The sequence below is a fragment of the Lissotriton helveticus genome, chromosome 6, assembly GCF_964261635.1.
Source record: "Lissotriton helveticus chromosome 6, aLisHel1.1, whole genome shotgun sequence".
NCBI classification, from domain to species: domain Eukaryota; kingdom Metazoa; phylum Chordata; class Amphibia; order Caudata; family Salamandridae; genus Lissotriton; species Lissotriton helveticus.
The window spans coordinates 418,638,878-418,654,663 of NC_136067.1; the positions used below are offsets into that span (position 1 = coordinate 418,638,878).

Below are 15,786 nucleotides of genomic sequence, written 5' to 3' on the forward strand. Positions count from 1 at the left end.
TATTGATTATCATTATGGAATATCTGTTGATCTATATCTATGAGATCATTGTACGCACTGGTAACAATATCAATTGAACTTGCACTGTTAAAATGTCTTCCTTTTAATATATGTGATCTTTTTAAATGTATTTGTAAATCATTTTATGGTAATATAATAATGTTTATGGATGTAAACTTAATTGTATGGTCTTTTTAAATTGTGTAAATTGTGTAATATGTCATGCTCATACTTTTATGATTCTGTTTTTCATGAATCGAAATATAGTTTACTATGACACAGTCAGGAACTTGATCAAGGACTGGTGACTCAGTAGAAAATGTAAGCAGAAATATGAGCACAGCGCTGCCCAGAATCACACAAGAAATCAGAGGAGAAAAGGGATCCAAAGGGGAAAACTGCACAAAGGGACAAGATAGCTAGAACTCAGAAAGGATAGGGAATCAAGAGGTGATTTGCATTCAGAATAACTACACCAAGGACAGATGTGCAAGAGTGATATATATAAAACAACATTAACAATAAAGGAAATGTGGGGTAAAGCACTCGGAAGATCCTCATGGTAAGACTGAGGCTCACTACATTCCTCACCCACTATTGCTGTTACAGATCCTGACTAGAAATACCCACATGTATGATATGCATCGAGTCAAAGTAGCACTACAGGCAGTGCTAGTTCAGCAACAAGGAAAACTGCTGCAGTCCAGGAACAAGGAATAACTATAGCTCAGAAACTCTGGAAACAAGTATAACAAAAGCTTAGGAAACAAGGGTTGGTCTCACCGGCACACAGCTACAAGGACCATCCCTGGACTGAAAGGAGCTGGGGCTTAAACAAGCTCACAGTAATTACATGCATAAGGTGCGAGCAGACTATCAGCAGCCATCCTCAGGTGAGCTGAATTCCTCCACCCATCCTTGACCTGTAGGGGTGGAGATGAAGCACTGAGAAGAGAATTCTAGGTAATAGAGTTTCAGGCAGGAGCAGGCTGGCTTCAACATGAGCAGGCTGGCTTCCATAAACCCTGCATTGATTGGAAATGGGTGGCAATTTCCAAGTACAATCTAAATGGCTGGAAGTCAGAATGTGCACGAAGGAGAGGCTCCAGAAGCTTAATATAACAGTGGGAAGTCCCACAATTTGAACCCCTAGTGGTGGGCACAATAGCGAATCATGATATTATCCTCTGTGTAACTGCTCCATTTACTCCTAGCTGAGTTTGGGTTATAGGAATCTTGATAATCTTATCAATAATTTTAACAATCCTGGTGGGATTCCCCATGCTAGCATTTTCATATAGGCTTTATTTCTATCTATTAGGCCAAATGGCATTAAAATGTCCTTGTCAAGCCTAAGACTCTCCTTTCACCACTCGCCCATAGGTCAGGGTGCTGTGTTATTAAAAAGGTTGGACATGTCCTAGTATTTAAAAACTTCTACCTTCATTTTTCACTACTGTGAGGCCTATGCCTCCAATTGGATATCATTGGGGATTCCATATTAGATTTAATAAGCTGTGATTTCCAATTCAGGGCAGGTGGCTATGTCATGTTTGGTATCTTTGGAATTGGTATGAAAAACCCTATTGAATTGTAAAGTTGGGTTTTTGATTACAATTTCGAAAGTGCCATACAATGGATTTAGGCCCAGATCTCTGTACTGGGAGAATGTTTGATTTGTTCAGCATTCCGTCCATCATCTGTTCTTTTTGCATTTGTCTCCCTAAGTGGGAATAGTACGCCCAGACGTGGTTCGTGTGCTAGCTATGCCACCATATTCAAGTTTGCCTGGATGATGAGAGGTGATACGCTATAACAGGTGAAGGAAGTGACCCATTTAGGGCCACCCTGGTCACTTAATGACCATCTGTCAGCCTTCCTTACCAAATGAAGAGTAGGTCAGACAGTAGAGAATACAAACCAATAACTATTTATTATTATACACTCAGAGCGGAGCCCAGTCTGCCTAGTCGTTAGGAGTGCTGCTGAGAGGACTGAAATCGCAAAGCATAAAGATACATTATGTAAATTTCGTAACAGGGCTAACACACACCCACAGTGGAATTTTCCAGGCATGTGTAGATAAACAGTGAAATACACAAAAAATGGTTTCAGTGCTTCTATCTTACACAAAGTATTGTAGTCCAAGATCATGCCATCCGGAGCCTGCCACCAGACAAGGGGGAGAAGGCCTTTATTTAGTGAGAAAGCCATGTGCTAAAATGAACGGTATGCTTATTACTAAAACAGGTCACAGAGGAGGAAACAAAACTTGCAGAAGGGCATTTCTCATAATTGAACTGGATCAGTTTCGAACAGCCTAAAATGGCGCCCACATAGAAAATGGTGCCACGAATGCTAAATTACATAGAGCACTGCATAAGCATAAACAGTTTGTATTCTAACACAGGATGCTTGTTTCTTGTCCAGGGATGACCTGGCCTGGCAGTTCAGGCTGGACTGTTCCCATGGTGAGCAGGGTCAAAACTGATTTGCCTATGGCTGGGTCTAAACTGAAATGGCGTGGTGAGCAAAGAAATTATGGATTTACCCATATCTGTAACTGGGGATGTATGTTTGATGTGTGCAGAATTCCACCCATTCCACCCATAATCTTTTTGCACTCTTAGAAAGTTGCCGTTTTTCTCTCATTAGCCCTTTTTTGCCTGTGGCCTGCCTTAGTCCACATGACTGGTTTTAACTGAGATTTAGACTTTATGAATTCCTCCAAGACTGTCACACAATAGAGGGAGTTAGTACACCTCAATGGGTCATCTGCTGGCAGGATGGGGGGATGGAGCTGAGCACAGTCCAACTTGCAACTGAATAGGGAGTGCTCTGCTGTCAAACAAAGGACCTATCACCTCCACATTGCCACTGGAGCCAACTCGGGCCAGGGCAGGGGAGTCAGGATATTGCATGCACTTCAAAGCCATTGTCTAGAAGCTTCTCCCACCTTCCAGAAGGAGAGCACCAGGGTATAAAAATAGGACCTTAGACACCAACTCTACAGTACACTTCTGGGCCTTTGGAGTCTGCCAGGAAGAAGGACTGTTGTGCTGCTGAAAGGACTGCTACTCTGCAGGACAACTGCCTTCCTGGACTGCAGCCTAGGAGAGGAATACTGGAAGTGCAACATCATCTTGAACCCAGGGCTAAAAGACTGACTCCAATGATTAGTCTGCTGTACTCCTGATCTGAGTTTTAGGGACATAAAAGGCTCTTCAATATCCTGCACCACCTCCTGGACCCATTTTTTAGCTCTTCATGACCATGAAATCTAGCATAAATATTTGTGAAAATTACATTCCTCAATTTTAGAAAAAGTTTATGTTGATTTATTTGCTAGTTTAATAATCCAACAATGCAAAAATTCAAACACTAATGCAGACTTAAATAGCAACAGCTATATAAAAATATATCATGTTATGAGTCTCTATTAATTATGTTCCTGATTACCCTTATGTATTTTACCTACAATTGTTTCCATTGGTTTTAAAGATCTTAAAATACCTTCCTAATTTGTAACACAAATCAGTACTTTCACAGTTCATTATATAAACAATTATGTCCACCACTCGTTGAATCTGCAGCAACCTCACAATTAGGAGCAACCAGATAATAGTCATTAGTTGTAACACAAAGCAGTATTATATGAGGTAGTGAAGTATCCATAGATCCATATAAAGGACAGATATGTGTTTGTCGTCTTATACAAAACTCCATCCAAACTGCCCCTGCTTGATCCAGTCTTAATTTTAACATCATTGTCCCTAATTCTTTTGCCTGTATATTTTTTTTAATTGTGAGTTCAGATCATGATACAAATACAATATAGACACTATGTGCTAAGAATAACTTACATTTAACATCACATTGAGAATAGATAAAACACAGATTTTTATAAACAAATATTGCAGAAGGCACCATTATACAGTACGCAAATATAAAGTGACATGTGCATTCATATAATATAGGATGATATGCTAACACCTAGGTCCAAAGATCTGTATCAAACCTTTGTTTCGGACCAGACGCAATACGGTTACTAAGACAATCAATACTAATACCCAAATCTTTATTCTTAATTATTTCTAATTATAAATCCCCAGCAATTCTCAAATTTCCTAAGAGATCCCGTTCTTAGTGCATAGCATCTTTCTAACTCTTTAACTTTTCTTAGTTTTGCTTTCCATGCATAGAATGAAGGTATATTTTTACTTCGCCAATTTTGTAAAATTAACAATCTTGCCATTAGAGCAGATATATATATGAACACTCTACTTGTGAATCATTTAGTGTTACACTTGGGGAACATCCCAAAACTGCAATATAATTATCAATAGCAACAACTTGGCCTATGGTATTTCTAAGGAGTTTTTCAATTTCTCCACATAGGTTCTCGATTTTGGGCACTCCCAAACGATATCTGACCATGTGCCACCTCCTATTTGTACGCAACGGAAACATCTATCTTCTACCTGGGAGTGTATGCTATGCAGAAATGAAGGGGTTCTATAGAGTAACCATTTAGAATAATATTTCATGCGTTTAAAATTAGCTCCTCTAATTGCTATGGCATTGAGTATGTTAATTTTCTTCCAGGTTGTTCTTGGGATCTGTATATTTTCTTTTTAACTCCATTTATCTTGCATTTTGTCATAGATAGTGATTGATGTACTCTCCTTAAAGATTTTTATCCAAGCACTTACTGACCGCTTTTCAGGATTCGCTAGAGCTTCAATTATTCCTGAGGTTGCTATTTAAGTTCCTACCTCAGTATTTCCTAGAAAGTGCTTTATTTTCATATATCACCATTTGAGCATATCTTTAGAGTGTAGGAGCCCGGTCTCTATCTCAGGCCAATTTTTCCATGAGCCTTGAAGGTGGAAGTCTTTTACTTGCCTGTATCCATTTTCCTCCCTCCGTCTCAATACACCGGGTTGCAATAGTTTAGCCTCCCCTGAATAGAGAACAGACAAACTCGTTGTACCATTTATTCTTGGAATCCTATAGAAAGCAAACAGTTGAGCTCCCTATTTAAGAATCCATTGGAGGACTGTGTACAGTACTTTCTTTGGATCTTTCACTATTCTTATTTTGTATTCTATCAACATTGTATTCATAAAAAATGTATATATTTCTAAGGTGTCTGAGTGGATAGAAAATCTGTGCTTATTATGTGGAAAGTTTGCAAAATAGTATTCTCTTATGTTTGGCAGGGACAATCCTCCCTCTTCCTTCCGAAAATTCGAAGTGCTTAGTGCTAATCTTGGTGTCTTAGTAGCCCATAAGAAAGATGAAAATAAACTATATATCTCCTTAAAAAAAGACATTTGTAATGCACATGGAGCTACTGCTAATAAAAAGTTAAACAGTGGTAAAATAGACATTCGAATAAGCGCCACTCTACCTAAAACTGACAATGGTAATTGACACCACTGTGCTAAGAGATGCTCAACCTTTTGTATCAGGGGGATATGATTCATCTGGAACAACTCCTCTATTTTCTCTGTCATTCGTATCCCTAGGTATCTCTCAGGGTATGAGTTGTACGTTGCACTAAAATTAGAAAGTAAGGTGTCAACAGAACAATTACAAAGAATAATTTCTGTTTTGGCCTTATTTATTTTGTATCCACTTATTGCTTGGAATTCCAAAAATATCCCTAGGATCTCCTCTTGGGTATAATCCCTGGAGTTTAAAAAAAGAACAATATCGTCAGTATAAAGTTTTATCTTTGTAATGTCTTAAAAGGTGTGGTATGAGGCATTTTTTGTCTAATAGCTATTGCCAGGGGTTCAATAAAAAGAGCAAATAAAATGGGAGAGAGGGGGCAGCCTTGTCTCGTACCCCGATTTATTCGACAACAACCTATATTTTTTGAATTAATCTAAATTTGCGCCTGAGAGCCTTTGTATAGTTTCCTTATCAATTAGGTAAAACCTTCTGGGAAGCCAAAATTTTCTAGAATAATAAAAAGACAATCCCAGGATACTAAATCGAAGGGTTTCTCAACATCTAAATACCACACCTGAGCTTTGACACTGTTCTTATGTAAGTAATCCAGGGCTTCTATTAAAAATGTTGTGTTTGTCGAAAGCCATCTCCCTGCCACAAATCCACATTGATCTACGTGAATAAGAGAGTCTACAAACTTGTTGAGTCTATTTATGAGAAGTTTTGTAAAAATCAAGTAGTCAACGTTAAGGAGGTTAATAGGTCTATAAGAGTTGACATTTTCTCGATCTTTATCTTTCTTCAAAACGCTGACTACTACTGCTGTGTGGAAAGAAGCCGGAGGTTCTCACCCGTTCAAAAGATGATTATCTAATTTTAAGATTTGTATATTAAGAGTTGGGGCTATCCTTTTATATCATTCTGGTGGTAGACCGTCCTCCCCAGTCGCTTTACAGTTGCTTAATGAGCCAATCACTAATTCAACTTCCTCAAAAGAGAATTCCTTAAGTAATGATATTCTAATATCATCATGAAGTGAAGGAGTCAGTAGTTTATTAAGATAACCTAAAACATGTTCTGGCAATGTTTGTAGATCTGACTGATAGATTCCCCTGTAATGTATCAAAAAAGCGTCTCCAATATCTTTAGTGTCTGTTATTTGTGTTTTAGATATCTCATCTTGAAAACTTTCAATTCTATTCTTTACCTGCTTCTCCTTTGCCTGCCATGCAAGCAGCTTCCCAGTGTACTCACTCTCCTCATATGTCTTCTGAAGATATGTCCTTCTGACTAGATCCCCCAGTTGATAATAGTAATCCTGCATCTGCGATTTCGCTTGTAACAACTGTTTTAAAATTTCTGTGTTTCACTTGATCATTATTTACCTGTGCATAGCGCGCCTCAATTTTTAATCTTTCTTCTTTTTTAGCCTTTTGCTGCAGGATTTCTTTTACGTAATTATCCCACGTAGAGTAGCTTTAAATGCATCACACACTATCTTTATTGGTGCTGAGTCTGTATTATTGGAAAATAAAATATTAATATTATTTGTTATTTCCCTACACCACCTCTCATTTTCCAAGTTCAATTTGTTAAGAGATCATCTCAGGGGTTTTTCACCTTTATGCCTGCTCTCTCTATTCCTATCCTATTTAAAGCATGGTCTGAGAATGCACTCGCAATAAGTTCGTATGTATAACCCTGAGGCCATACGAAATTAAAAAGAAGTCTATCCTGGAGGCCGTATCATACTTTGCCGAAAAGCATGAAAAGTCCTGCTTTCCTGGATTTTCAAAGCGCCATTGATCTATCATATCTAAAGAATGATTACAGCTAGCAAGGGCCATAGGTACCTGTGGCTTGTTTTGCTTTCGAGCCTCCCTAGGAGAATCGACTGATGAGTTCTGAAGAAAATTAAAATCGCCTCCCCCATACAATCGGCCCAGGACTACACAAGAGTGCCGCTTCGGCTGTAGAAGGGGTTGAGGATTATCAAAAACTGGGGCATATATAGTGGCCAAGGTTAGATTTGACTGATCTAGAGTTCCATGTATAAGCACCTACCTGCTCCCCGGGTCTGACTGAGTGTTTTTACTAGGACGTTTCTCGGACAGCAGAATAAAAGAACATTTTTTAAGTCCTGCCATTGCAAAAATATCCTTTTCCGTGGCAGAAATACAGCAGTTCAGAATATTCTCTGACATGTCCGCAGCTTCTGTGCACAGGCGGAAAGACTTTGTTAAGAGGATCGTTTCATTAAAAGGAAAAGGTGATCAAGCAGCAATTGTACAGCAGTCAAAACTTAAAGTACTGGCTAAAGGGAAAATCCATATTTTTTCAGACATTCATGAAGCTCAAGTACTCCTCACAGAGTTGCCTGAGGGACGGGTATAAGACCCTCCCCTATTTCCTTTAGACCTAATCAGTGGGTCGAAAACAGGGCAGGAAAAAAGCAAATTAATTTGGATCTCTGGCGGTTCTAGGAGTGGACAGGTATGAGCCATAGGGCACATAGGGATGCAACAAATTGGCATCCAACAAAAGGGGAGGAGGTCGGTAATAGTGGGCAATTCCGTCCATCGAGGGTGGGGAGAAGGGAGGGAGGGGGATGAGGGGGAGCATATACAAAAAAGAGAGTTCTCATGTGTATGTCTGAAAAAGTCAATCTTCGACTTTAAGTATCATAAGATCAATAGGTGCCTTTTTGTAATAGAAATTACAATAACGGTTAAACTAGGTAGGAAGAGCTACAGTGCCGGTGCTCTATTTTGGAAAACCGGAGGCCCTTTAAGATACTTTCAAATGCCATCAGATGATTTATAAGTTATTGGGTAGATCTCACAGACATTCCAGCAATCAGCTATTTAGAAGCGCAATTAGTGAAATTCTCCTGCAGGATAAAACGGTCTATGTCCATATTATATTAGGCTGTGATATGTGTATAGACTTTATAATGAATACAGGTATAATACAACTATGGCGTACGCCGGTAGCCCTGACCTACCCATGCGATAATTCTAGTAAGAATATATATATATATATATAGACACTGGTTTTGCTATTTTGCAACACAAATGTATTCTTCACTTTACGAAATGTTGTTTTTTTAACTTAAAATAGGCGCGATTGCACCCAGCATGTAGCACTTTATACAGACTTGAGATTCATCGAAAATTGATGATTAGTGGTATTTTAGATACTTATGTCCTACACCTGTGGTTGTTGATTCATGCTAGCACGTTTCACTTTGGGGCAGATTCAGATTCGGCAAAATCCCCTACGAATAGTTGTACAGAGCGTATTTCCCGTACAAATCGTACACCTTCAATGTCCCTGTATGTATGAGCAAGTACGATCCAACCCCAAAGCAGATCTCTGTTAGAATCATACCAAACACCGTACAACAAAAAATACATACAATTTGTATCCGGGTCACGCAGTATGCTACGTCCCTACGTAAACAAGCAGCATTTTCCGGCCCAGCAAGTACGATTCGTGTGGACGACACTCCGTAGGACCCTTTTTCTACGGGAGCTTAAAACGTCCGTAAAAGCAGAGTCCGGCCCGAACTGCACCCCGGTACGCGACATACACGCCATGAACCCCATCGTCCGTGTCATCCCAGTCCTGTACGCCTACAACCTGGTGCACAGAAACCGATGACGGCGCAAACGGTGAGTTCAACGTACCGCAACAATGGAAGTGTACTTGTACGGTGCGTCTTACACGCTCGCCTATATACCACCATTGCAATAGTGATATGAGCCGCACACACGCCATGAATGTTGGGGTACTGTGCGTTTCACGCGCTCGCGTATGGCACCATTGCAATAGTGATACGAGCCGCACACACGCCATGAATGTTGGGGTATGGTGCGTCACGCCCGCGTGTGTGGCACCATTGCAAGAGTGATACGAGCCTCACACACCCCATGAATGTTGGGGTACTGTGCGCCACCCGCTCGCATATGGCACCAGTGCAATAGTGATATGAGCCTCACACATGCCATGAATGTTGGTGTACGGTGCGTGACATCTGAGGGGGTTGGAAATGACTCTCAGCAGTGTCCAGACATATGAGGTGTGGGTGCAGAGGACCCTCAGCATAGGCCAACAGTATGAGGGTGGGTGCAGAGGACTCCCAGCAGTGTCCAGACATATGCGGGTGGTTGGATATGACTCCCAGCAGTGTCCAGACATATGAGGGGTGGGTGCAAAAGACTCCCAGCATAGGCCAACAGTATGGGGGTGGGTGGATATGACTCCCAGCAGAGGCCAGACATATGAGGGGTGGGTGGATATGACTCCCAGCAGTGTCCAGACATATGAGGGGTAGGTGGATATGATTCCCAGCAATGTCCAGACATATGAGGGGTGGGTGCAGAGGACTCCCAGCATAGGCCAACAGTGTGGGGGTGGGTGGATAGGACTCCCAGCAGAGTCTAGACATTTGAGGGGTGGGTGCAGGGGACTCCCAGCATAGGCCAACAGTATTGGGGTAGGTGGAGATGACTCCCAGCAGTGTCCAGACATATGAGGGGTGGGTGGATATGACTCCCAGCAGTGTCAAGACATATGAGGGGTGGGTGGATATGACTATCAGCAGTGTCCAGACATATGAGGGTTTGGGTGCTGGGGACACCCAGCATAGGCAAACAGTATGGGAGTGGATGGATATGACTCCCAGCAGAGTACAAACATATTAGGGGTGGGTGCAGAGGACTCACAACATAGGCCAACAGGATGGGGGTGGGTGGCGATGACTCCCAGCAGTGTCCAGACATATGAGGGGTGGTTGGATATGACTCCCAGCAGTGTCCAGACATATGAGGGGTGGGTGCAGAGGACTCCCAGCAAAGGCCAACAGTATGGGGGTGGGTGCAGAGGACTCCTAGCAGTGTCCAGACATATCAGGGTTGGGTGCAGAGGACTCTCAGCAGTGCTCAGATATAAGGGGGTACATCATCATCAGCATACCACAACTACATGTGGGTATGTGCACATCCCTAACTTGTGACTTTCATGATAGTGCCATAGCAACACATCACTTACAGCAGTGTCCCACTCCATGGAGGATGGATTTCTGTCACACACTGCGTGACACACCACATGTGGGTGTGATGTCAAATTCCACATGCATACCCACCCATGGAGGTTGCTGGCGAAATACACACCCTACCATCATGACACAATAGTGTATAGTGATGTAACAGCCCACCAAACAAAGACAGCGAAAGGGAACACACACTGTCACGTACATCCCTGGGCTGATATGAATGTCCAGGTGGTGGTCAGACCACCAAGATGTAGTCTATCATGGAAGGAATAGCGTTGAAAACCCTTAGGTACAATGCTCAAAATTGTGAGTCATGTGCCCAAATATCCTGCAGAACAATTCCTAACATAGGAGTAGGCTGTGATAACACACATGCATAGTGGCAAAAAGGGTGAATGTGTCCATGAAGGCATTTGTACATACTCAAAACACAAGTACAGTGAGTAGCATGGATGGCACAGACAAATGAGCAGTAGACATGTGTGAGCAGGCATGGCCATTGCTGAAGGGAACCGTCACCAAAATAGGAAATGTGCACACGTCAGCACAACAATAGTGCAACTGTCTGAAGTGAAGATCTCAGGTGTCACAGAGGAAGGAACACATTTTGGGACAATTTCTGTAGCCAAACTGAACACATACAACCTATGATTAATTGCAGAGACATTGTGACGGCACACAGATACCATGGTCCACCTCATGACCATCAACAAAAAACATCTTTCAGAACCCCAAAACATTACCATGACACAACTCCAGGGCCCTCATCACCAACATCAAGTGCCTGAAATGCAATAGTTTAGAATGCAAAATAAAAAGCTTCATTCAGCTTCAAATGAAAACAAGTGAAAAAATGAGTCCCAGCTCTAATAAGGCCAATTGCCAGTCCATAACAATGTCCTGTAGGGGGACATTGGGGAGGTCGTCTGCCCCAAACTTGCCTGCACAGGAATGAACTAATGGGCTGTTGACCCTTGGGGGGCATCATCGGTGTCAGGACCAGGCACCGCAGGGACAGTAGTGGGAAGGGTAGGTGTGGTAGGTGCAGGGTGGGACGTATCATCCTCAGTGGCTTGTGCAGCACCAATACTCAGCGGTGCACACTGCTGCCACTTCGTCAAGACCACCCCCTGCACCCGAGGACACTATGGGAGTGGAGGTAGAGGGCTCTGCGGGTTGCGGACTGTGACTTTGGCTGTGTGTCTGTGGTCTGACCCCAGTCCCAGTGGGTGTGCCTGCAGCCCTCTGAGTTTGCGTGCCAGGAGGTGTGCGCTTTGACTTTTGTTGGGGTGTGCTGCTTGTGTCAGTTGGTGTGCGTGATCGTGCCTTCCTGCGTGTGCTTTGGACGTGAGAATCCGACGTTAGTGACATTGTAGCTGACATGCCCTCCATGAACGACAACAACTGGGTCAGTATTTGAGTCTGGCCATGGGGGACTGTCAGCCTTGATGTCTGACCAACCTAAATCTGGCAGAGTAGGTTCACAGACTCTGCACTGAGGGCAGCAGGGTAGACAGGGGCAGGGGCTGCGGTGACTGGGCCAAAGGAGACATGGGGGCTGCACGGACTGTAGGGACCGGAGCAACTGGGAGGGTGGAGATGGTACTGGAGGAGGCGGGGACAGACACAGTGCTGCTGTCAGGTGTTGCGGCATATTGCCCCTCCTCCAGGGAGTCAGAAGCGGACCGATCTGCGTGGTAGGTAGTGTAGCCTTCCAAAAGGTCCCCAGGCCGACTCCCCTCACCCCCGTGCCACTGGCTCCCTTCGACTCCTCAGCGATGGTGGCACTGTGGCTGGGTCCCTCCTCTTGGTCTGTGCATGTGTCTCCTTCCTTCTCTGTTGATGATGCTGTGGGAAAGTAGTAGAAACAGAAGTGCATCAGTCACCTGTACACATCTGACACATGAGCACAAAATCAGTAGGTCACACTGCAAATCATGGCATGCATCATGAGTAACAGCCAGATAGCCCTGCACATATTTGAGACTTGTACTGCCCAGTTGGTATAGACAAAATGCTACTTGGACACAAGGATCACACACACCAGGCCACAACTTTAATGAGAATTACACAGAGAGGCTACTGTTTGTTTACAGGACAGCAGATCCATACAATGAAGTGATGCCACCTCAAATACACAAAAATATTTACAGTAGTGGTGCCCCTCAGGGAAAACTAACCCACCTCACTCCCCAACATGATACAACACTCAGAACCCTGTAAGTACATTGTTGAAAAAATCTATTTAACTAAATGTTTGCATCTTGGGACTCACCACACTTTACACAATCGACATGTATTGAATGTGGTAATTCGCCATCTTGTGAAGACAACACGTATGTGCCTGCATGACAGATGTCGCACAATGAAATGCACACAAAAAAGATTTACACATTCTTTGAAACAGCTGACACCCTTTAAGATAAACAAATGGCATTGCAGATCTGCCATATACATGGTCCAACGGAGGTCTTGATGTCTTAACACTCATTACTTTGTACAATTGACAACAAAGGAGATTCAAGACATCAAGACCACTGTGGGGACATGTATATGGAGATCAAGGCACACCATTAATCACTAACACTGGCCTCTTTGAAAAGCTGCCTGCTTCTTTAAAAAAATTGAAAATGTCGTTTTGTGTGCACTACCTTGTGAGACACCTATCATGGAGGCACATAAGTGTCCTTTACACAATTCATCATTCAAAACATGAACAACTTTTAACAAGTCTTGTGAGTGCCAAGGTACAATCATTTATGTGACACTATTTGAAATATGACAGTCCTCACATGGGCATACATTCCCTGATGACACAGTTGCTTGCACATAAGACCTACTGGCTGTCATGTGAAGAGGCACACATGTCCCAACTCAGGACAATGCTTAAGCTAATGGGCCTGCAATTGTGATGAACAAAATCATTTCTGCATTGTGGACACACTGTTATACCCAGGCAAAATGTCAACACAGAAGTGTGCACACTAAGACAAAACAGCATTGCATCTGAACTACATACATGTGGCAAAAATGTATGAGGCAGAATCATGTCTGGAACCAAAGGACATCGACTGCCAAGCCCCAAATGAAATCACTGGCCAACATCACAGGGGCAGTGCATGGTGAAACATTGATCAGCCAATTCACACCCACAGGTCAGACCTGGCAAGGCTAAATCAGGCAGGCCCATGTAGACCTTTCCTGCACAACACCCCCATACCTCAGTCAATGTGACTGATACAGCTCAAGAAGTGTGACCTCAGAATCAGGGTAACTAAAACTGTGCAGCAACAATTCCAAAAGTAACCCAAGCTCTCATCGTGGGGCTGGGAATACATATCACTCACAAACAACCAACAACAGATTGTTGTGAATAGGCACACAGGTACTGCCCAGTGTGAATATGCACAAGCTAAATCTTGTATGCATGTCCAGTGGACATATGCCAGGGAACAACACCACAGAGGCAGACCCATGCTGAACCCACATAGAATGGGCACAGTGTTTGATGACACACATGATTAGGAGGCCAGGGTGTCTCAGGGGACTGTAGCGGGCACACTGATCCGTGGGTCTGGAATCAGCTGACTGTACCATGAGTAACCGTCATGGCACTATGCATATCTCGCACTGATGTACATCATCTCTAAGGACACAACATGGGTCATGCATGCTGCAAGCGTGTGCATTTGAAACCTCACACTCCTATGTTGAGACTCATCATTAGTGCAAACAAATATGAAGCCCAAATACAGTGCACAGGTCATGGCACAGGCAAAGTCCCAATACATGTCATAGACCACCCACATGATGCAGAAATCAATGTGCATTCTTATTTTCTTGCACCCTAGATGAGCATGTGAAAATGTGATTACACACAGACTAGGGGACACAGGTTAAGGAAGGAAAGGGATGAAAATGAGGTGACTATAGGGAATCAAAAATACACTGCACAAATAACCTGTCTGACCAGACACCCCAACTGTGGGAGTGTAACCAGGCTTCAGAGCACTTCAAAAAGCAGGTGAAATACAACACAACAAACAGCCATGTACCTACCCCCTCCTTGCTGCTGTCCCTCCTTTAACTGCCTATCGAGGTCTGGAAACACGACTGCCAGGACCCAGAGCATGTGGGGGGTGAGGTGATGGCTTCTACCATGCTGGCATGGGGGCTCGATCTTCAGCTGGACCCGTGCGATACGCCAGGTCCAACACCGGATGTCTTGCCACCTCTTCTGGATGTTGCGCAGCCGCCGGTGATGGCCCCCCGCAGACCTGACGGCCCTGACAATCTCCAACCATATTTCCCCCTTCTCGTAGGCAGTTACCTGTCAGGAAGACAAAATGAAACAACATCACTAAACCTGATCCATGTGCCAGACACACACACTTGCACACCATTGATAATGTGAACAGGGCATAGGATGGTGACAGGACTTGCATCATTGTCCATGTGAATTAGGCCTGTGGGCAAGCCCCAATGCACTACATGGCATTGAAAGGCAACAGATGGCGTAACGGGTGTAACAGACTCACAGATCATGGCACACACTGGGCAACACATGCAACTGCAGGGTTTGGGACAGCACGTGCCAAGCAATCACATATCCCACTCCACTTAAGAACCCTAAGCAGACCAGACAGACACAACCTGGCACAGATGCCTCGCCTGTCACTGACAACAGCGGATACAACCCTCACTTAGCACATGTGCCACTTGACAATGGGGTGTCACAGGGGTCGTGCTAGCTTTGCTAGTCAGAAAATGGGGGAGTCAGGTCCTGGGACGTGGGGCTAGCCGGACCATTCGTAAACTTCCAAAAATACAAAATGCTAACCACACAATTACTTGAATCCTCTATTTTTGAGGGAAAAGACCAAGTCAACACACCCTGGTCGATCTGGGTTTATCACTCAACCCTTTTTATTGTTTAATTTTTCTCTTTTTTTGTTTGATGTATAAAAAAGACACCTTATCGTATTTATATTTTGGTCAACAAACACTTATGTACAATTCTTAATTATTTACAACACAAAAACATACACATCACTTAAACATATATACAAGATCATTTGCTCTGATATATACACACTGAATTGTTACTAATTATGTAAAGACAAGAGTCATTAACAGTTCCGTGAAAATAAACAATTAATCACAATGAACTACAACTTGATGTAGTTAGCTCAAAAAAGAATAGAAAAAATAGACTCCAAATTAATTCATTCAGTCTATTCAACAAATTAATGTCTAATCTTTTTTACGCC

General features: G+C 43.0%; 1 protein-coding gene across 11 annotated transcripts in view; it reads right to left on the minus strand.

The window, feature by feature from the left end:
- DCDC2C (doublecortin domain containing 2C) overlaps window positions 1-15,786 on the minus strand; it is a 5,988,712-nt gene that overhangs the window by 1,297,074 nt on the left and 4,675,852 nt on the right. The gene's annotated exons all lie outside the window — the stretch shown is intronic.